The following is a 23,315-nucleotide window of genomic DNA, read 5'->3' as shown; positions in this document are numbered from 1 at the left end:
GTCTCGGGCTGAGCTTTGCATCCTTCAGGGAGTGAGGGGGGATTCTGGAGAAACTCTGGGAACTGCACCACGGAAGTCACTCTGGAAGAGACCGGCCCGGCCCGAAACCCCTCACCCCGTCTCCCTGACTGAGGTTCCGTTTCTTCCTTTCCCCGACAGGAAGTGCCACCCAGCCTGGAATGGCTGGGAGGATGAAATGAGATCATTTCTGTCTAAAGCACAAAGAGAAAAAATAGCACTGAGGTTGCTTTTGATATAAAAGGATGGGACATTTTGAAGTGGCCCATCACTCATCTTGGCCTCAGGGAACTTGTTTTCGGGGGTATCACTTGGAACGCAGGCCACCAGGCGCTCCGGGGACCTCTCGGGGCTACTCTGCGTTGTCAGAAACCACAAGGATTAGTCACTTTCATAACACGGGAGCCCACCTCCCCTTGTCTTCCTCTACTTCCAAGGGAACATTCTAGAAGGTGCTGTCTGTGTTCCATTACACACTTTGTATATGCTTCACACAGGTGCACGCACACACACACACTGTGCTCCTGCTAAGTCCTGCTCCTTCAGCTCATCTGGAAGGCTCTTCACACACACACACACACACACACACACACACACACACACACACACACAGTGTTTCTGCTAACTCCTACTCGTTTAGCTCATCTGGAAGGCTCCCCTGTAGGATGCATGCAGTGCCCAGGCTGGCAGGCCAGCTAATAGAGTTTCTGCCCTTCTGGGAAATGAGGGTAAGGACAGATCAGAGCTTCTCCACCAGGGGGTGTCATGCATCACCTGGGGAGGCTCTGAAAGAACCTTCTTATGGATGAGCTTACCCTTTTGAAGTGAGCTGGGGCCTGAGCATATATATAAATTTATCTTTTTTCTTTTGGCTGCACCGCAGCTCCAAGTGGGATCTTAGTTGCCCGTTCTGGAATCGAATGTGTGTCCCCTGAATTGGAAGCTCAAGAGTCTTAACCACTGGACTGCCAGAGAAGTCCCCATAAATTTATCTTAAAAAAAAAAGGTAATGTGTACACAAGATAAAAGACAATAGTGAAAATGATGTCTTCTACCCCCACCCACAGTTTCTCCCCCCAGAGGCTTCCATCAAAGCCTAATTTTCATCTTTCTTCCCAGAGTCAGGTTCCATATAGGTGACTCATTCACCATCCAACCTTAAACACAAACAGCAACACACAATGCCCGCCTTGCTCCCTGCTTAACAAGGTGTCTGAGGGAGTAGCCAGAGCCACACCTCTGGATCCAGTGCATTTCTCCAGGGACCACGGTTTATTTAACCAGTTGCATCCTGACTATTTTCAGACTTTTGCATAACAGATAATTCCCCAATGAACCCCCACATATAAGTCTTTGCTTGTATAGAACGACTAGATTCTCAGAAGGAGCGATGCTCTGCCAAAGGACATCTAATCAACGGTCACACTTCTCTCCAGAAGGGATGGTTTTCCAACCCCTCTGGATCATGGCCATCTCATCCATGTAACAGTGGCATCTCATTATGGTTTTATCAGCAGTCCTTTAATTATGGGTCAGGTCAAGCATCTTTTTCATGTTTGTGGCTCAGACGGTAAAGAATCTGCCTGCAATGCATAACTAGGTTCGATTCCTGGGTTCAACAAGATCCTCTGGAGAAGGGAATAGTGACCCATTTTAGTATTCCTGCCTGGAGAATCCCAAGGACAGAGGATCCTAGTGGGCTATAGTCCATGGGGTCGCAAAAGAGTCAGATATGATTGAGAGACTAACACACTCTACATCCCCCACTTTTTTTTTCCTCCTGTAAACCATATGTTTTTCTCTTTTCCTAGGCATGGGTATTTTGGTAAAGCATCTGGGGCAATTCTGAGGTATCCTAGGACCCCCCTGCCTATTCTGGACGACCCAAGGCTCCTTGAAGCTCTAACACTGTGGATTCTCGGAGCATCTTTAAAAGTCTGGGGTCCAGGGACTGTTCAGGTTTCAGAGAGCCTGACAGTAAGCTGGAGAAGCCCAGCCATGAGCCTGAGCCTGAGCCTCTGAACACTGATGTCCAATCCTGGTTGGGGTGGCCCTCTCTGCATGGGAGAACGGGCCAGTGTGTCTTTAACTCACCTTAGGATGTGAGGGCACAGAAGATGATGGAGATATTTTGTATCTACTTCCATTGAGAGTTCTTTCTGGGAACCCAGAGCCAGCTTGTTCCTGCAACATCCACCCGCTTCCCTCCATTTCAGATCTGCCTGTGAAGTCCTCTCTTTCAGCAACCGGGATTTACCCAGCTGTTCTGCTTGGCGCCGCCCCCCACCCATCCAACAATGAAAGGGTGCAAGATTCCCAGGGGTGGCTCAAGTGTCAGCGGCACATTGCAACATCACTCGAGCTCTGCTAATGGCCATGTGTCATGTGATGTAGCTGGAATGGTTTGTAACTTAGCCTAGATGCACCAGATTAATGGCTAACTCCTTCACCCTTAAACACAGAGCTTCTGTTTTATAGGAAGTGCTCAAATGACTGTTGAAAAAATAAATCATTAACACCTGTCTAATTGCTCCCCCCTCTTTTGTCCAGAGGGTAGTTAATAAAAGTTCAAATTGGTTCAATTGAACTGTGCTTACAAAGACTCCCAGCATAGGGAGGTCCACTTCCTGACAGCCTCAACCAGCTTTCTTGCAAATTCAAAAGCCCCTTTCTTTGGTCCTGGGAGTGAGGATTGCCGTCTAAAATATAGGATGCCTAGTTAAATTTGAATTTCAGATAAACAACAAATAATTTTTTTTTTAGTATGTCCCAAATCTTGCATGGGACATACTTAATTGTATTGGTTTTCTGTGGCTGCTGTAACCAATGACCACAAACCACGGCTTAAGCCACAAATAGTGGCTTAAAACAACAGGTATTTATTCACTTGTAAGTGTGAATGCCGGAAGTCCAAACTCAGTCTCACTGGGCTGAAAGCAAGGGGTTGGCAGGGCCATGCTCCCTCTAGGAGAAAATCCCTTGCTTGTTTCTTGTAGCTGCTGGTGGCTGCAGGCATCCATAATGCCCTCATCTCTGCCGCCATCATTACATCATCTTTTCTTCCGTGTTTTTAATCTCTCTCTGCCTGGCTCTTATAAAACACATGCAATTGTATTTAGGACCCAGATGATACCGGACAATCTCATTGCAAGGTCCTTAATTTAATCACAGCTGCAAAGATCCTTTTCCCAAACAAGGTCATAATCACAGGTTCTGCAGCCTAGGATCTGATATCTCCTAGAGGAGGAGCATTATGTAGCCTAGCGCACTTATATTTTTTAAAAATGGTTGTTTATCTGAAATCCAAATTTAACTAAGCATGCTGTGTCTTAATATGCTAATGCTGACAGCCCTACCTGGGCTGGAGCCTCTGCTCATGAAATGGCAGAGATTTAAGTGGTTTGTCTTGAACGGCTCACTGCCCTTCTTGCTATGCTTGTGGGGTTGTGGCTGGTCATTAAAGTAGGGCTCATGGTTTATGGCGGCATTCTGGTTTCCAAGAGGATCCAACGGCTTAAGCTTCCCAGGTGGCGCTAGTGGTAAAGAACTCGCCTGCCAATTCAGGAGATGTAAGAGACTTGGGTTCAATACCTGGGTGGAGAAGATCCCCTGGAGGAGGAAATAGCACAGACAATCCAAAGGCTTAGATTAATATAACGATTTAACTTTTAAAAAGATTATGGCATAGTACATGTAGTTCCACTTTTAGCACTCAAAACACCAAATGCAGATGCGTACCCCTCCATCCTCCAGAAAGGTAAAAGGATGAACAAATACACAAGTTATATTTCTGTTATATGTTCTGTTCTTTCTGTTCTCAAGTCTTTTCTCTCTGGCTACACTGCTTGGCTTGTGGAATCTTAGCTCCTCGACCAGGCATTGAATCCGGGCCTCAGCAGTGAAAGCACCAACTCCTAATCACTGGACAGCCAAGGAATTCCCAGGTCTCAAGTCTTTTTAAAAGAAATCTTAAGTTTTAATCAGTGTTGAATTCACTTAGTCATCTATTTATTCATTCACTAAACAGTGACTGAGCATTTACTCTGTGCCATGTACTGTGCCAGGCACTGAAGATACAAAGATGAATAAAACATCACCTGAGAGATGAATGCATTAGGGAGCCTGGTCCCCAGGGAAGCCCCTCAAAATAGAATCAGACAAAGTTGTGGAAATTAAACACAAAATAATGGACCCCAGTAATGCGAAAGCAGAAAATTTTAATGTTTGCTTCAAAACAAGTGGTAGAAAGAAACCCAATTAATTTACTAATTATCTTTAAATTCAAGTGACTATTTTTAGACTTTAGTTTGGGGGGAAATAACTTGTATTATAAGATGTGTTACTTAGCCAGGGCTGTCTGAACATGATGGAGCTGTTTCCTCTTTCCATGTTTTTCGGATCCCAGAAACATGGGTGACTGTGAGGCAGATCCTCTGGCCTCAACCCTGCCATCATGGGCTCTGCTTCGGGTTGCACAGACTTGGTGATGTCACCCTTCACCTGCAGCTGCCTCCTGCTCCCTATTAACTGGGGCAGGAGCACACTGGGGGATAAATTATGCCCATCCCCCAAACGCTTCTTATGATAAACAGGATTTTTTTTATAAGAGGAAAAAAGCAATCTGTTCATCTATTCATGGCAAGGCACAAGCCCTCAAACTGAAATTCCAGGTCTCTACCCTATTAAAAAAAGAAATCAAAAACTTTTTCTGGGGGTGAGGGAAAGATGGATTGAGAGTTTGGGATTAGCAGATGCAAACTATTATATATATAGAATATAATGCATATATATAAGTATATATATAATGCATATATACAAGGTTCTACTCTATAGCACACGGAACTATTAATATACCCAATGCATGTGTGCATGCTAAGTTGCTTCAGTCGTGTCTGACTCTGTGCGACGCTATGGACAGCAGCCCACCAGGCTCCTCTGTCCATAGCATTCTCCAGGCAAGAATATTGGAATGGGTTGCCATGCTCTCCTCCAGGGGATCTTCCAGATCCAGGGATCAAACATGTGTCTCTTATGTCTCTTGAATTGGTAGGTGGGTTCTTTACTACTAGTGCCACCTGGGAAGCCCCAATACATATGTGATAAATCATAATGCAAAGAATATGAAAAAGAATGTATATGTATAACTAAACCAATTTGCTGTACAGCAGAAATTAACACAACATTGTAAATCAACTATACTTCTATAAAATACATTTTAAAGAACTTTTTCTTTGTCCCTGCTGGGGGAAAAGCAGTGTCTCTTCTTTCCCTTCTGCCCAGGCACTGGCAGTTGAACTAACTGGCAGGTCCCCTCAGACTCAGTCAGTGAATGAATAAGTCAGGGTGAGGCTTGATCTTAACAGCAGCAGCCCAGGGTTGAGAAACAGAAGTCCTGGGTTCAAATCCCTTGTCAGCCCAAACTAGCCATGTGATTTCAGGTGTCACTGAACTCTCCTGAACTCTGCCTGATTATAGTGCTGGGTATCTATTAATTCTATACTCCTAATTTAACCCCTCTCCTCTCTATTCCCCTTTGGTAAACATAAGTTTGTTTTCTATATCTGTGAGTCTGTTTCTGTTTTGTAAATTAGTTGATTCGTGTTATTTTGTTAGATTCCACATATAACTGATATACAATATTTGTCTTTCTCTGCCCGAAAATAAGTCAGATTTTTAACTGAGATTGACCATTCCTGAAGTCATCCAAATCAGAACAATATTAGTGTATCCAGAAAGCCAGGTCAACCCAATGTTCTTTGCAAACACTGAGCCCTTTGGGGTCGGGGTTTGTTCCGCTCAAAGGTGGCTGTTCCAGGGGTCTCGGCAGGGGAGACCCAGTGATGTAGGGTCTGGTGCCCATTACGTGGCCACAGCCTTTGAGGATGAGGTCCTTGAACCTGGGGACAGAGATATGACCAGCATGCCCTGGGCTGTCCAAGCATTCCTGTGCTCCTAGCTTTTCATCCAGAGCCATTTGCAAAGGGGCCACATCCCTCAGCTTCTGCCCAGAACCACGGAACTACCCAGGTCTGGGTCCAGTGCTGAGTACCACCATGTACTCCATCTTTCAGTTCGGGGTCCTTTTAATAATTTTCTTTCTCTCAAAAAATATTTTTTATGTTGTTTATTTGGCTGCACCAGGTCTTAGTTGCAGCACACATGATCTTCCATCTTCATTGCCACATTCAAGATCTTTACTTGTAACATGCAAACTCTTAGTTGTGTCATGTGGGATCTAGTTTCCTGACCCTGAATTGAACCCGGGTCCCCTGCATTGGGAGAGCAGAGTCTTAGCCACTGGATCACCAGGGAAGTCCCTTTAAGAACTTTCTTGAAGAAATATTTACTACTCACCCTGAAAACAACTTATAGACTGAAATGATCCCTTTCCCTCCCCTGGGGAAAAAAGAAAAACAACAGAACAGAAACTAGAGCGGGATCTCACCTATGGTATCTTGGCTTTATAGCTAGTGACTTTTTTTTTTAATTTAGGGGAGAAGGTGGGAGGCAAGAACAGAACTGAGAACTGATTCCTGTCATAGATGGAAGGGTGGCTGTGGGGAATGTATTTCAACATCATCAAAGTGCCTGGTGAGGTTGCAGATGCTAAATAATGCCGTACATGTGACCCCAACCTCATTGGTGTGTGTCCCTCCCGTCTCTGGTTCCCCTCCCTTTTCCTGGTTCTAGAGTGAGAGCCACCGCGGAGACCTGTGTGTGTGCTCAGTCCCTCAGTTGTGTCCAACTCTTTGTGACCCCATGGACTGTAGCCTGCCAGACTCCTCTGTCTATGGAATTCTCCAGGCAAGAATACTGGAGTGGTTAGCCATTCCCTTCTCCAGGGGATCTTCCCAACCCAGGGATCAAACCCAGGTCTCCCTCATTGCAGGTGGATTTTTTACTGTCTGAGCCACAGTGGAGACCTGGGGGGAAATAAAGTGGATTGCTGACTAAGGGGGATCGGGCAGTACCCCTGGGTGGCTTGGGATATAGGTTTGCCTCCCCCCCACCACTGGGACCCTTTTTCCTAACAGCAGGGGACTTGCTTTGTCTGCCCAGGGAAACCACCCACATTCAGTTAAATTCGTCCCTGGGGTCACTGCCTGGGAACCTGAATGTCATTTTCCCTCCTGAGTCTATACACCAGGGTTCCTCTGGGACCACATTTTCCAGTCTTTTGGTCCCACCTACCCCTCCATGGAAATGGTGAGTGTGAACATTTTTCAAGCTGGAAGAAAAATGAGCTTCACTATTTGGTAAGTGTGGACCTGCCCACGACACTAAATTTGGTTCTGCCGTCACCGGAGTCATGAAGCAACAGCCCAGTTTAGAGACTGGCTTTTAGTCTTAAATATTTTCTCTGGGCTCATGTTACATATGACTGGATCACGGAGGCTGGAAGGCACGGCTTCTTCGGTCATTAGCACTAAAGACATGTCTGTTGGCATGGAGAATGGAATCAGAGGCGGAGGGTCGAGGGCTCTGAGGACCTGGAGGGAGCAAGACAAGGTCCTGGACTGGGGCACCATCTGGCTGCCTCCCCAGCTGTGAACTCTCTGAACCTTGGTTTGCTCCTCTGCAAAATGAGGATGGTAAGCCCTGCCTCACAGAGGAGTGAAGGTTAAATGCAGCAATATTTTTAATAAAAGCCACCTGCTCCTACCATTATTATCAGCATCTTTGTATAGCAAAATAATGGACTAACAATTAAGTTGGCCTGAATGAAGTAAGGCAAAGTGGAAATTTTAGAATATTTCAAAGGAAGTATGACTTTTATTTTCAAGTCTGTAGAACAACAGAACCATGAACTAGGAGGTGGAGAAGGTACTTTAAACAGATAAAACTCATCTGACATCAGCCTGTTTGACTTATTAGTATCCAGCTACATGAATCAAGAGTGATTATTTTGAGCTTTGCATGTGCCCAGCTCTGTGACTGGGCAAGACACCCAGGGGAGCAGGAAAGCCACACAAGACACAAGACTCGCCCTCAGAGGACATACCACCTGTGGAAAGATGAGAGCAGCACAGACAAGAGGGAAAATAATTAAGTCAACCACTGCGGTGCTGAGGACTGCTGAGAAATGAAATGTGTTGCTGTTGGGATCTTGTGGAGCGCAGTAGCTGGAGGTGATTTTCAGGGAAGACGGTGATCAGGGAAGGTCAGGGTGACTTAAAGAGGGGGAGCGGAAGGGAGAGGGGACATTCTCAACAAAGGTACCATGGGTGAGCTAGAAGCAGAAAGGGCATGATGTGTACGAAGGAGCCGAGAGGCAGGCTGGCCCGAGGTGGGGCTGGACCAGTAGGACTAGACAGGGAGGCCAAGTTGTGGCATGTGGAGGCGGGCAGGCAGTGAGAGGTGGGGCCTGGCTCAGCAAGGGACAGAAGAGGCAATCGTGGACTCATGCTTGGATGGGGGCAGGGCAGATGACAGGGCTGCTCTGGGAAGAGGAGTTTGACAATGGCCTGCCAAAGGGATTGGGCGTCAGTTTCAGAACTGAACTCGAGAGCAATTCATTATCATTTTCACAATGATCCAGGGGTGAAGTGACAAAGGCGGACGTTTCTTTTAGCACTGGTGCAGAGGGATTGGAAAAGGAGAGCAGATCCAAGAGATGTAGAGGAAGGAACTGATGGTTAAGTCTGTTCCAGGATATGGCGGGAAGAAGAGTGTTAAGACTCCATGGATTGCCATACGGGGACTGGAGGATGAGGGGGTTCCAAGGAGCAAAGTGGATGGGACAATGGCGTAGTGAGGACAGTTTTGGGGACAGCAAACAAAGGCAGATGATGTAGGGACACTAAGTATGGTCAAGGCCAGCCACTCATTAGAGAAGCCAGGCTGTTGTCAGGGTGGGGGCAACATACCAGCCTGGAAATATCCATACTTCCCAGTCTATTTGCATGAAAAAAAAAAATCCTCCATTCCCAGGGCAAAAGCAAATAGACAGCAGCCCAGCTCCAGCTCAATTCAAATTCCAACTGCAAGTGTTCAATTAATGAGCCTGCACCATGCCTCTTACCACCAAATAGCCATTAGAATATTACACCATCAAAGTCAACTCCAGCCTTTAATTTAATCACTCTTGCCTTAATCGATTCCTGGCATGTGCTAAACACACTGGCGGGAAGAGGCTGCCCCAGGGCATAATTAGAATATGAGATTCGGCACCAAGTCCCTGTTTGACTAGGAGGAAACTGAAAACCCCAGAGGAGACAGAAAGGCTCCCAGGGAATTCATTCCCTCTGAGGGACACAGCATGAGCCCAGGAGGTCCCAGCCCATCTCCAAGAAGGGGGCACTGGCAGGGTGGGATATCACTTGAGGTCACACTAAAGCCACCCCACCCACTGTCCTGCACCTGGCTTTCAGCTTCCCCTGCAAAGAAGGGATAGATGAGACTGGTACAGGCTGGACTGTGGCTGGCTGTCCATGCATTCAGGCTCAGGCCCAGCTGACTGGGCGCTCATCCCTAGGAAGCAGTCTGTACCTACCGTCTGGTTGGTGCTAAAGGAGAGAGCGAGCGGTAGCCGCTATACCCTGCCAGGCTCAGCCGGAGAGAGACTTCAAATCAGGTGCTGGACTGTGGCTCTCAGGAGGCGCCCTCACCCCTACCCCTGCAGCACTTGTTTTCTGAAAAGCTCAAAGGAGTTCTCCAAGATGGTTGTATTTTAGTTCTCTGATTACCCAGTGAGAAGAAAGGACACATTATCGTCCATTCTCAGAAGGACAATTGAATAATCCCCATTTTACAAACGGAAAAATGAAGGCTCAGGAATTTTTTTCCTTTTTGCCAAAACTATTGGCTTGTGGGATATTAATTACCTGACTCTTAGTTCCCCAACCAGGGATTGACCCCAGACCCTTGGCAGTGAAAGTATGCCAAGTCCTAACCACTGGACCACAAGGGAATTCCAGGAACCCTTTTTATTTATTTATTTTGGCTGTGCTGGGTCTTCGCTGCTGAACCAGGGCTTTCTCTAGTTGTGGCAAGCAGGGGCTAGTATCTTGTTGCGGAGCACAGGCTCCAGGTTGCGCAAGCTTGAGTAGTTTCGGCACATGGGTCTAGTTGCTCTGAGGCATGTGGGGTCGATCTTTCCAGACCAGGGATCAAACCCGTGTCTCCTGCATTGGGAGGTAGATTCCTATCCACTGCACCATCAGGGAAGTCCTTCCAGGGACTTGACCCTCCAGGGAATCTTAATTATGGCCACAATTGGTAGATAAACAGGAAGGTTGCAATTACACTCAGGGCTGGGTAAGCCCAAGCAGTGGGTGATAACAGACCACCTTCCCCGACCACCACCACCAAAATGCTGCTGCTGCTAAGTCGCTTCAGTCGTGTCCGACTCTGTGCGATCCCATAGACGGCAGCCCACCAGGCTCCGCCGTCCCTGGGATTCTCCAGGCAAGAACACTGGAGTGGGTTGCCATTTCCTTCTCCAATGCATGAAAGTGAAAAATGAAAGTGAAGTTGCTCAGTCGTGTCCGACTCTTAGTGACCCCATGGACTGCAGCCTACCAGGCTCCTCCGTCCATGGGATTTTCCAGGCGAGAGTACTGGAGTGGGGTGCCATTGCCTTCTCCGACCACCAAAATAAAGGATGCCTAACTTTTGGAATTCAGTCTTGCTGGTAGATAAGGAGATGTTTTAAAAAGATTTTTGCTTGGCCCAGATTGTCAACTTATAACATGAATCCTGCCAGTTAAAAAAAAAATTTTCACTGCATTTCTCATGAGACATCAAGCCATTGGTTCATAATTATTTATAGAACTTTAGTGACATTGAAAGGGATTTATTTCAATGTATTCCATCTGCATTAATACTCTGCAGGGAACAGAGTGCTGCCACTACTCCTGGCTGCTAAGAAGGGAGGACCTTTGGACCTAGAGCAGGAAGAAATGAGCCCAGCACAGAGACCCCCAGGGGGCGCATCATACCCACAAGATTTAACCCTAGGGAAAAGATTAAATAGGTTTAGAGGAGGTTCAGGTGAGTCTGTGAATGATCAGTCCATTATTTAAGGGGATTTGGGGATGTTTTGAAAAATCCTTTGTTTCTAAGCCGGCCTCATGGAGATAGCAGAGGCAGAAGCTGAACTGCTGTGCCGTGGGCTGGGGCCAGCACAGAATTCCTGTTTTTAGCAAATAGACACGGCAGAAAATGAACAGCAGAAGGACAGGCGACTCTTCCAAACAGCTATTCCTGGCAATTCTTGGCAAGTGGCAGCTTTGAAAGGGACAGGTTTCATACGAAACAAACCATGAAGATTATCTTGCCCCAGGGTAGCAGGTTATGTACAACTATTTCAGTTTTATAGACAACTTTTGCTTGACTTATCAATGTGTGTGTGCATTTATGTGTGTTAACTCACTTCAGTTGTGTCCGACTCTTATGTTGATTTAAATTCTGACACACTACTAATACCAGCACTGAAAGTTGTACCAGTTTTCAGCAAACCCAATATAAAACACTCAGACATAAATAAGGTAGCGAATATTCACATTTAAATATAAAACCAAAGAGCTTCTGTAATCTGTAACCTTTCCTTGGGCACTTAAGCCTATATTATTTATTTGCTTCCTTTAATTTTCCCGAGTTCCAATTTGTCAATGTTTTCTTTTGTTTATTGTGCTTTTGGTATCATATTTAAGAAGTCATTGACAAATGTAATATTGTGAAGCTTTTATCCTCTGTTTTCTTCTAAGAGTTTTATAGTTTTGTTTTGTTTTTTCAGCCACACTGCAAGGCATGAAAAAACTTTCCCAATCAGGGATCAAGCCTATGCCCTCTGCATCAGAAACACAGAGTCTTAACCACTGGACCACCATGGAAGTCCTCAAGCCTTTAGATTATTAATTATCCAATAAACATCTTTTTAAAGAGATCATGAGAGAGGGAATGAGGTAAGACAGTAGTTTAGTATCACTGTCCAATCAAGAACAATTGGAAATAAGCATCTCTGAAATGCTCTGTAAATCAATGACAGAACTGGATATGATCCAAGACAACTCTGTTGACACATAATTTAGAATTCTGGTTCTAATTCAGGGGGAAGGGCTCTCGTTTATCCTGGAGGAGGGGCACAGTTCCATGATTCCATGAATTGGTCCTTTCTGCAACTCCCTTCTTGGCATTACTATATTGGCTGTGGATCACATCACAGGCAGCTGTAGACTCAGGGGTCTTCTGATATCTTTTGTGTCCTGAGGAGGAGGACACAAGGATGAAAGTGCCTCCTGAGGCTTTTTGTAGCAGGCTTAGGCTTCAAGACAATATCACCCACCCTTCCAAGGAAACCAGAAAACTAGGCCATAGGCTGGAAGGAAAACCAGCAGCTGGGACCAGAGATAATTCACGTCCTTCTTCCCTTTGATGCTTGATTTAGCAGTGGAGCAGACAGGACCAAAGGGAGACCAATGAATGAAACATCATTATCAATGTCTTCAGATTTAATTCAAATGTGCTGATTTAAAAATGCTTTTTAAAATTGCTAGACCTTGACCTAAAACTCCCTCACTAAGGAGAGTTAACATGGTAAAGAAAATTTTAATTTATGTTGAGTTTTGGGGGGGAATTTTGCAACATCCCCTTAAGTAGGGATTCTGTGTGAATGAATTCCTAGTGCCATGCTAGTCCTGGAAGACAGGCAGGAGATGCAGGGAAGACACAAAAGTCTCCACAGTAGGCCCTCTCCTGCCAGATACCACGTAAGAAGCAGAAATGAAGGGGGTAAATATTCAAGGCTGAGTCTCCAGGGACTGACGTCCACAGCCAGGGCCTCATCCTACCACAGTCAACCTTCTGGGTCCATCATATTTGTTACAATATTCACAGCACTTAAGTATGGTGCAAGCTGATTACATTCAAGGGTTAAATGAAAGATGAATTCTGAAAATCATTCATTGGCTTTAAGAAAACCAAGTTGAATACTTTGGAGAGATTTCATAAAGGTGAGTAATTTTTTAAGCTGTCAAACAGGATGTCAAAGATTATGAAAAAATATAGTAAAACTCTAGAAAGACTCTACATTCAGACTATACACAGTGTAACACCTTGTCCCTATAGCCGGAAGTACTAGGCAATGCATTACAGGTGCCACTTAGGCCAAAAAGACAAGGAACTCCAGCTAGCTGACCCAAACACCAAGAGTGCTGGACTCTACAGCAAAAGATGGTGAGAGGGGAATGAACAACTATCTGGTTAAATTAAATGTCTGAAAAAATATATGTATCATTTTTTTATGATTTTCTGATTTAATGACTTTTGAAAAAAATGTATTATGACTTCCATGGATAAAGTGTTAGTTGCTCAGTGTGTCTGACTCTTGGCAACCCCATGGACTGGGCTCTTCTGTCCATGGAATTCTCCAGGCAAGAATACTGGCGTGGGTAGCCATTCCCTTCTCCAGGGGATCTTGCCGACCCAGCGACTGAACCCAGGTCTCCTCCATTGCATGCAGATTCTTTACCGTCTGAGCTACGATAAGAAGGCTTCTTCTATTTATTTATTTGGCCACACTGAAAAGCTTGTGGGATCTTAGCTCCCTGATCAGGGATTGAACATGGTCCCTTAGCAGTGAAAGCATGGAGTCCTAACCACTGGACAACTAGGAAATTCCCAAGAAGGCTTCTTAAATCAGATTTATTAATTCAGATAGAACTCTGGTTATTGGAGGCTTGGCATTCCCTGGATTCAAAATACATTGAGTTTGCTTTATTTAACATTTTTTCTACTTGACTCTCAGCTGCCACCATGAATCAGCCTGCTTCCGAGTTTACTAAGTTCAGTGCTGCTTCATTATTTCATTTGTAATCTCTCTCCTGCACTGCCTTTCATTAATTCTGTTGCTTTCTCAGTCTTATCTGTGCTCACTTTTTATGCAATGAGTGAACAGTAAGATATTGGAGTGAAGTGAAAGTCGCTCGGTCATGTCAGACTCTTTGTGACTCCATGGACTATATAGTTCATGGCATTCTCCAGGCCAGAATACTGGAGTGGGTAGCCTTTCCCTTCTCCAGGGGGATCTTCCCAACCCAGGGATCAAACCCAGGTCTCCGGCATTGCAGGCGGATTCCTTACCAGCTGAGCCACAAGGAAAGCCCAAGAATACTGGAGTGGGTAACCTATCCCTTCTCTAGCGGATCTTCCTGACCCAGGATTTGAACTGGGGTCTCCATTGGTAAAGTGGATTCTTTACCAACTGAGCTATCAGGGAAGCCAGCAACCTGCTAAGCTGGCTCATCGGTAGTCCCAGGTTGGTGGGAGAGAGGGCGGTTCAGCTCAGGCTGGTGTGGACAGTACACAGCCTATTCCTGGTGTGCAGTGGATTTCAGGAAGGAAGAGGGCAGAAGCAGGGACAGCAGATCGTAAGTCACTCCACTTGCCCATGGCAAGAGTCCTGTGTGTACACTGACAAATGGGTGTGTGCGATTTTCCAGGGGGGGCTTCATTTCCATTCAAACGACACCACTTGCCTGGTTCCAGATGGGACAGCCTACTTCTCCTATCTTGATCCCCACTCAGTGTAACAATATATCTGTTTCAACTGATTCCATCATCAGGGTCAGTAGGAGCCTTTGCACATTCATCCAATCACGAGAGTCTACTCAGAAGCTGCTGGCCATGAAGCCATTTAATGAGCAATTATTATGTGCTGAGCCCTGGGCTAAGCATTACATCACTCCACTTAAACCCCACAGCAACCGGCGAGATAGGTACTATTGTACCCCAAGTTACAAACAAGAAAAAAACCTCTCTAAGAGGCTAAACAACCCAGCTTAGGGCTTGCAGTGAGTAGGGAAGGGAGATTTGCACCCAGGAGTTCTGATTTGAGACCCCATCCTCAACCATTAGGGCAAACCTGCGGCTTCTACATGCAAGACACTGTCCTGAGCCGGGGAACCCGCCGAGGGAAAACCAGCATCTGCCCTCCAGGCACTCACAAACCTTCCTTGAATAGCTGAGGCACAGAATGCATTTCTTGGGGATTAAGTCTTAGTCTTCCCAATCAGGGCAGGTGCAGAGCCCACTGAAATCTCAACCAAGCAAAAACAATTTCAGATAATGCACCTGGATGTCATTCAAGCTGGCATTTTGTGGAACCTGATTCCTGCTCCTATTCTGTGCTTATGCTCAGTCACTCAGTCGTGTCTGACTCTTTTGTGACCCCATGGACTGTAGCCAGCCAGGCTCCTCTGTCCATGGAATTTCCCAGGCAAGAATGCTGGAGTGGGTTGCCATTTCCTACTCCAGGAGATCTTCCTGATCCAGCAATCGAACCCGTGTCTCCTGTGTCTCCGGCATTGGCAGACAGATTCTTTACCACTGCACCATGAAATGTTTCCTAATCAAAGAACCCTCAAAGCTCAAAAACCACTCCGAGCTGGCCTCTAACTGTCTCCTTGCACTCAGATGGGGGCCATCTATGCAGAGAAGGAACCTGGCAGGAGTGTGGCACCTGAGACAGGAAAAGAAGTTTTGGACAGCAATCCCTTTGGCAAGGGAACAGAAGACAGTCCGGAGTGTGTGGTATGTGTCCAATCCCCCACACAGGAGGCTGTGCGAAGCAGCAGGATCATAGCTGGGTGGAGCGGCAGTGAGTCCTGTGGATGGAGGATTCCAGGTCGCCCCTCTACACCACAGTGTGACAGAATATTTACTGCAGAGCCTGGGCCCCAGGAAGTGAGAGAAGCCCCCAGGCCCGCCTTTGCTGAGGGGGACTGAGATTCTTGCCTAAAGTCCTTTCTATGCCCACCTCACTCCTCTCATACCCACAGGCTCAGAGCTGGGTCTCAGTGGCAGCTGCTAAAGCTTCAAACTCTCCAAGGTGCAGAACCTAAGATAGGGATCAGATGTCCCTAAAACTTCAGTAACTTGACTTTGACCATAGCTAAGTCTATGTCACGATCCCCTAATCTTGACTTCCAGCCTTCTTTGAGCCAAAAAGTCCTGGTTGCTCCTTTGTATACCCGAGAAGTCCCGATATCCTAGATTTAGGGGGAAGAGGTTTAAGATCCCCAGGGTATTTTCCCTGTTTTATAAACAGAGACACAGAGGTTGAGTGAAACCCTTTGCTCCAATTACAGACTCTTACAAAAGTTCATGTGTGAGTCAGTGGTTTTGGAATTAGAATATTCCACTGGGTCAATGTTATAGATTGTGCTTGGGTTCCTGCTAACCCACAAACGCCTATTAAGCCCACGTGCAGCTTAATAGGAGGGGGAGTCTACTGTCAGGCACTCAGCTCCACTACTCACTGGCTGTGTGACCTTTAGTGAGTTACTAAACCTCTCTGTACTCCAGTTTCCCCATATATAATACTGAGATAATGGAACCTGCCTACATAAAGGGGTTGTTGTGAGGATTAAATGAGGTAATCTCTGGGGAGCACCTGGGCTTCCCAGGTGGCTCAAGTGGTAAAGAATCCGCCTGCCAGTGCACAGACCTGGGTTTGACCCCTGGGGCGGGAAGATCCCCTGGATGAGGAAATAGCAACCCACTCCAGTATTCCTGCCAGGATAATTCCATGGACAGAGGAGCCTGGTAGACTATAGTCCATGGGGTGGCAAAGAGCCGGACACAACTGAATACATACCCTAGGGAGCACTTAGAACAGGGATGCCAAGAAGATACTCAAGGAACACGAAAGTGAAAGTCACTCAGTCGTATCCGACTCTTTGCAACTCGGTGGACTGTATAGTCCATGGAATTCTCTAGGCCAGAATACTGGAGTGGGTAGCCTTTCCCTTCTCCAAGGATCTTCCCAACCCAGGGATCGAACCCAGGTCTCCCACATTGCAGGCAGATTCTTTACCAGCTGAACCACAAGGGAAGCCCAAGAATACTGGAGTGGGTAGCCTATCCCTTCTCCAGTGGAGCTTCGCAACCCAGGAATCGAACCGGGGTCTCCTGCATTGCAGGCAGATTCTTTACCAACTGAGCTATGAAGGAAGCCCCATAAGATGCCACTAAGATGATGCTGCCAGGGTAACAGTGTTTCTGTAGCAGGGCTTCTCAACTCTGGCTCTAGGACTTTTGCGGCCAGGTCTCTGAGGCACTCTGGACCTTGTTCAGCAGCATCCATGGCCTCTATCCGCTAGATGCCAGTAGTACCCACCGCCCAGTTGTGGAAATAAAAAAGTGTCTCTAGACATCCCAGTGGCCCCAGGGGTTGAGAATCACTGTTTTACAGGAAGGCCGCTGACAGTCCCAGCTGAATGCTGGATTCCTCTTTCTGCTGCCGCCCACTGGTGATGCCGGGGTGTTCTCTTCCCCTCACTTGCTAAAATGCCCCTCCCATGCCAGCTCCAAGTCTAGTGGAAGCGCCTCAGCTGGCAAGTTAGGAATGGTTGGTCGGGGGGATTTTCTGGGGGTGTGGCGGGGTTGGGAGTCCTTTAAGTGGAATGATGAAAAATGGGAGGAAGAAGGAGAAGAGGCAAAGGGGCTTTTCCCTCTCTGACCCTCTGACCTGCACGAGGTGGTGGGGCAGGGTCTTCCTTACCCCGGGGGGAGTGTGGTCTCTCCCCTGTCTGCTCGTCTGGAAGATGAAGGCAAAGTGAGTGGGGGGGACCAGGCTGGGGAGCATAGGCAGCAGGAAGGAGGAAGGTGGGGAAGAAGAGGGGAGGGGAGGGTGTGGGGTGCATCGAGGGGCTCAGGCAGCGTTCTGGGTGTCATTTTGACACAGAGCAGCAGGGGACAAACTGGGTTGGATCTCTCTCCCAAATTTCTTTTTTTTAAAAATATCCATTTATTTGGGTGCACCGGGTCTTAGTTGCCACGTGTGGGATTTTTTAGTTGTGGCATGTGGGATCTAGATCCTGACCAGGAATCGAACCCCTGCATTGGGAACTCCATGTCTTAGCCACTGAACCATGGGGGAAGTCCCCCCAAAAGTTCTTTTTTAAAATTTACTTATGTTTAGTTGAAGGATAATTGCTTTGCAGTATTGTATTGGCCCCCAAGACTTCTTGATGTCATGACCTCGAATAAGGCCCTCCTCCCATTCTGCTTTCTTTTCAACTTGCATTTTCCCATTTTATCTATTTATTTGTTAAATGAGCATGGCCCAAAGACCTGCTGTATGTCTGGCACTGTATTAAGCTCCTGAGGGTGTTTTTGTTTTTGAGTGATTCTTTTTCAACGTAAGGTTGATTCTTTTTCAAGCCTAAGGAAGGTACTAATTAACTAAATGGAAGGCAAAATCTAACTGAAAACCAACATATGTTCATGTACATAGCTGTGGAGCCACCTAAATCATATACATAAATGATGAGGGAAGGTGGAATAAAACAGTTTCTTAAACTTCTCAACAAATAGGCTCCATGAACTCATGTTAAAAGGGCAGAAGGAAAATTCAGCATAAACAAAGGGCACCCCAATCCTGTAACATCTCCAGGCTGCCACAGCTCTCAAAGAGCATGTGGGTCAAAGGGCATATTCAAAAGAAGAGGCTCTTTTCCCAGCTGAAATAAATCTGACCCTTCTTCAATCAAACTGACTGTAAGTTGTTTTTTTTTTTTTTCCTTGTAATTTGTGGGAATAATCCATTTCTTTTGTTCCTGTCAGGGGATCTGTGCCAGTTACTAGAAACCACTCAAAAGCCACACCCTTCGGAGATGTGCAGAGGAGGTCAGACGGTCATGACTGTCATTCATTCCCCAAACCAGCAAAGCTGACACGTGCCTCTCCCAAACTGTCCCAAATTGAACCCCAAGAATTAAGCCAGGTTATTACAGTACACATAAACCTGTTATAGAAGCAAATGTTGGTCCAGAAATTGATTAGCTTCAAGAGTCACTCTGGAGGGGTCGCTGGGAGGAGGTGTGCTATTTATTTAGGGTAAAGTTTGGAGATGGAGGAATGGAAAGGCAATTCTTATCGGGCAAACATAAGCAGCACTGTAAAACACAAAATGATACTTTAATTACGGTAGGAAAGGCATTTCTCTTTTTGTTGTCGAACAGGTCAGCTGGAGGGACAAGGATCAGATAAAACCCGAAGCTGTCCTGCTGAGTCCAAAGGCGAGTGGCCCGGAGGGGCAGGCCGGCAGTCGCGTCCCAGGTCCCCTCAACCATTCCAACCCACACCAGCCAGAGACCCGCCCATGATCCCGAGTGCCTGACGCCAAGCAGGTCTCCCGGACTTAAAACAGCCCCCACCTGCTGGAGATTCCGGGACAGGAATCGATGGCCCTCGAATCGGTGCCGGGAAACCCTGACGCGGCGGCTGGCTCAGCGCTTCAGCGTCGGAGCGTGGGAGCAAACGGGGCATCCCTGGAGATCCCAGGTAGGCAAGCGCGCCCAGAGTCAGGGATGGAGTTTCTAGATGAGCGTAGGAAGGACCATCTCCTGGCCCCCGGATTCCCCTACTCACAACTCCTCCTGGCCTTGCAGACCCCAGAGCCCCATCAAATCTCCCAAACACCGCAAAGTAGAGTAAAATCGCGGACGCCTGTACTGCATTTTGTTTCTGGTACTGGGCTAAAGGCACTCGCCTCTGCCGGCTCTTTTTCCCCCAACCGACAGGAGATGACCTCTCTGCTCCAGGTACATCCCGGGCAGCGGTGGCCGCGGGCTCCCCGTTCCCAGGGCCTCTCGGAGACCCTCGCTCTGCCTGGTATCAGAATTTCTCGTCCAGCTCTATTGGGGGGGGGCGGCGGGGATGGTGCTCGAATTGATCCTTGAACCTCTCTCTCCAACCCAGCTTCGAACTTGAAGCCACGGGAAGGTTCAGCCTGGCGCGGGCAGGCTCTCGATCCCCAACCGAGTCATTCCCCGCCTATTCAGATAAATCTGCGCGTATCTATCTAGAAGACGATTTGGCCCCTAAAATGCTCATCCTTCTCAGAACTGCGCCCTCGCACCAGTTTCCAGCGATAGAATTAACCAGAAAGCCGGCCAGGATCCGGCAAATGGAAGGAAAGCGGGGCTCGGATATGTTCGCCAGGGCCGGTTCTCGCCTCTCTATCCCCTGCCCCCTCCCCCAACCCCCCCTCCCCCATCCTCACCTCCCAGTTCCAAGGCGGCGGCGAACTCGGACTCTTAAGCGAAAATCCCGCACAGTTCTAAAATAAAATTCGACTATAATAATAAAAACACGAGAGATGTCTATCTGGGTGGCTGCAGCCACCGGAGGCCAATTAAGAAGAGCCATGGGTTCAGGGTTTTGGGGGGAGGTCTCCCTCCATCATCCCCCAGGAGCCGGGGCTGGGGGCCTTGCCGTGCCTATCCCAGGTTCTCAATCTCTGTTCGGAAGGGGCGCGGCAACGCCCCAAGGTCCATTCCCCCGCCTCTTGTGGTCTCCTTGACAACCTCCCCCCTACTCCCCCCAGTCCTCTTAATAAAATGGGTGTGGCCCGCAGCCCCCGAGGAAACCTCTTGCCCCCTCCTCACAGTCTCCCTCCAGGCGAAGCAACAGGGCATGAAGGGAAGAGGGGCGCCGCCTTCGAGCTCCCACCGGGGGTCGCCGGTGCTCCTCTGTGTGCAGCCTGGTGGGGCGTGGCCCCCGGACGCTCCAGGTGTGGGGAGGGGCATCGTTCCTCTGCGGCCACCGGCAAGGCGCGCAGGGACCTCGGATCCCACCCCTTTGGCCCCTCGGAGGCTTTCTGGAGTGCGCCCCGGTTCTTGGAGGGGGCTGCGCCGGGTCACTCCCGGTCCATGCGTGCCCCCCGGGAGGACTAGAGTTCCTCGACCCCGGCGAGCTCCGAGATCTAACAAAGGGCTCGGAAATGAGGGGCAAAAAGCGGGGGGAGGGGCGGGAGCTCTGGTTAAACACCTTCATAGAATAAAAGCCAAAAATCAGGGCTGGCAACACAGATCACGTAAGCCCTACAAACAAAGCAGTCAAGTCCCCGAGGAAGATCTCCGGTGAACGCCCCCGGTACCCATGCAGCAAAATGCCAAGATTTCAGCGCTAATTGCTACCCCTCCCCTTAATGACAGTCCCCGCCCTGTCCTCCAAAGCTCAGCCATCCGGCTTGGCATGGCACTGTAAAGACGTGACACACCGCAAAAAGATGGCACCTCGCGATCGGAGGGGAAAAAAGCAGGGGTGGAAGTGGGAGGAGGCATAGCCTACCCTCCCCCTCCTCGCCCACCCGGGTCCACACCCACTGCCGCAGTGAGGGGCGAGCCCTGCGCGCCAGCCCCGCGCCTCCGGCAGGGAGCGCACACGCCGGACCCCCCGCGCAGAGCGCAGAGAAAGGGGCCCGCCCCGAAATGCACCTGCCGCCCCTGAGCGGGTTTGTGCGGGGCTGCGGCTGTGCGCACCCTCGAGCCGGGATCTGCAGCTGCGAAGTCCTTGCATATCCCAAGTCCAGGTGACCCCTGCCTTGCTGAGCCTCCACACGGGGATCCGCGCACTCCGTTCTCTCGGGCACTGCGCTGCTCGCGTCTCGGTGCCAGGCGCGCGCAGGGGGAAGGGCAACTAAAGTGACAGCTCCAAGACCCCTCCCCATCTCCCCGATTTCACTCCCAGCCCCCAAATGTCCCCTGCGGGTTTCTGAAGGAGGAAAACGAGAAGAGGGTGGGCCACCGCCTTAAACCAAGGGCAGCGAAAGCCCGGCTAGAATCGGGGCCGGGGAGGGGTAGGGAGGGGCAGGCAGGGAGTCATCTTTTCTAGAAACCGATCAATACCTTGTCTGCAAACCGAGGCAGAGAAATTGGATTACAGGTTCGGCTTCGGGGGTCGTCATTGGACCCCTCTCCACCCACCCCCCACAGAGTCACACGCCCATTGCGGCAAAAGACGGTGTTCGAGCGTGCAAAGCAGCCCCCTCCCCCAGATCACCGCCATCCGCGCCCCACCCTGTGGGCACGACCTCTGCCGGGTCCGCGTGAAGCGGGTCGTGTAGACTCCTCCCCCCCCGAACACACACACAGGACACACACACTCACACGCGTGCATCCCTTGCATAGGTCCCTTTCCAAATCACCCCAATCCCAGCGCCAGGGCGCAGAGGGCGCAAGGAGGGGCCGCCGCCGTTGCTCCCAACCAATGCCCACCTCATGAAACCCATCTCTGAGGCGAGGGGCGGCGGTATGCAGGTGCAGCCAGGCGGACCGGGAGGCAGATTTGGGAGCCTCGCACTTACCTGATGGTCGACAGAGGGCGAGGACAGTAGAGGGAGGCAGAGGAGAAAGTGGCTGTGGTAGCGGCGGCAGAAGGCGGGCGGCGGCGGCGGCGGCGGCGGCGCTGCTGGTGCCTGAGCTGGTGGGTGGCGGAGACTGCGAGCGCGCGCACGAGCGGAGAGGGCGCGCTCCAGCCGCCGGCTGGCGGCGCAGGCGCGAGCAGCGGGAGCGCGAGCCTCCCCAGGGGAGGGGCGGGCCGTGAGGCCTCGGTGGGCGTATTCTCCTCCGGCCACCAGTGGGCGCGCGCGAGCGCCCCAAGGTTCGGCCCTTCCCCGCCTCCCTGCTCTCTCCTCTCGGCGCTTCCCGTCCCGGGTCTCCCCTCCTCCCACGACTTGGGCCGCCGCGTGGACCGCAACGCGCACGCGCGTCCCTTGGCGCACGCGCACTCTGGGTCTCCCGTCGCGGTTGGAGCCTTTGTCTTATCTGAGGGGTCTCCTCCCTTGGGAGGGTGGCTTGGTTGCTCCCTAGGTGGAGAAGGCGCTGGGTGCTCCGCCCCCAGGTCCGCTGCCCCCTTTTTCCCCCTGAGGTCTTGGGAGTGATGTCCTATCTCGGGAAGGTTCTGGGCGGGTTTCCATATGGCCATCCCTCCAGTCTGTCCCGGAGAAGGCAATGGCACCCCACTCCAGTACTCTCGCCTGGAAAATCCCATGGACGGAGGAGTCTGGTAGGCTGCAGTCCATGGGGTCGTGAGGAGTCAGACACGACTGAGCGACTTCACTTTTTCTTTTCACTTTCATGCACTCGAGAAGGAAATGGCAACCCACTCCAGTGTTCTTGCCTGGAGAATCCCAGGGACGGGGGAGCCTGGTGGGCTGCCGTCTACGGGGTCGCACAGAGTCGGACACGACTGAAGCGACTTAGCAGCAGCAGCGGCCAGTCTGTCCCCCCCAGACCTCAAAACCTCCCCGGGCTTGCCCCTCTTATCGCTGGCACCCAGATCCTCCCCTGAATTTTCCGAAATGATTCCCCTTGTTGCTGATCAGTTTCCTTGGATCTGCTTCCTTTTGACCTGCTTTCTTTTCACCTTTTTTTTTGTTATTGATCAAGGTGAATTCTTGGCAAATCTACTTCAATTTGCTAAGACTTAACTGAGTTAAGGCTAACTTAAACTGAGTTAAGGCTAACTCAGTTGTAATAAGGTAGTGCAAGGTTTTGAAGGGTTTTGGT

The 23,315-nt window shown here is 49.2% G+C and overlaps 1 protein-coding gene across 16 annotated transcripts in view; it reads right to left on the bottom strand.

Annotated features, from left to right (window-relative positions):
- MAPT (microtubule associated protein tau) overlaps positions 1 to 22,453 on the bottom strand; it is a 117,784-nt gene extending 95,331 nt beyond the window's left edge. For 15 of the 16 annotated variants that reach the window (XM_081576479.1, XM_081576481.1, XM_081576466.1 and 12 more), the window contains exon 1: positions 22,112 to 22,299. The gene's annotated coding sequence lies outside the window, so the exon portion shown is untranslated. Of the gene's footprint in view, positions 1 to 22,111 lie in introns of all 16 variants that reach the window. The other variant, XM_081576491.1, reaches the window with a different exon arrangement.
- Positions 22,454 to 23,315: the final 862 nt, after the last annotated feature.

Source organism: Giraffa tippelskirchi, chromosome 3 (genome assembly GCF_054371585.1).
Source record: "Giraffa tippelskirchi isolate mGirTip1 chromosome 3, T2T-mGirTip1v1.2.pri, whole genome shotgun sequence".
Taxonomy (NCBI): Eukaryota; Metazoa; Chordata; class Mammalia; order Artiodactyla; family Giraffidae; genus Giraffa; species Giraffa tippelskirchi.
The sequence above is the reverse complement of the archived record's forward strand: the minus strand, read 5'-3'. Positions and strand labels throughout refer to the sequence as shown.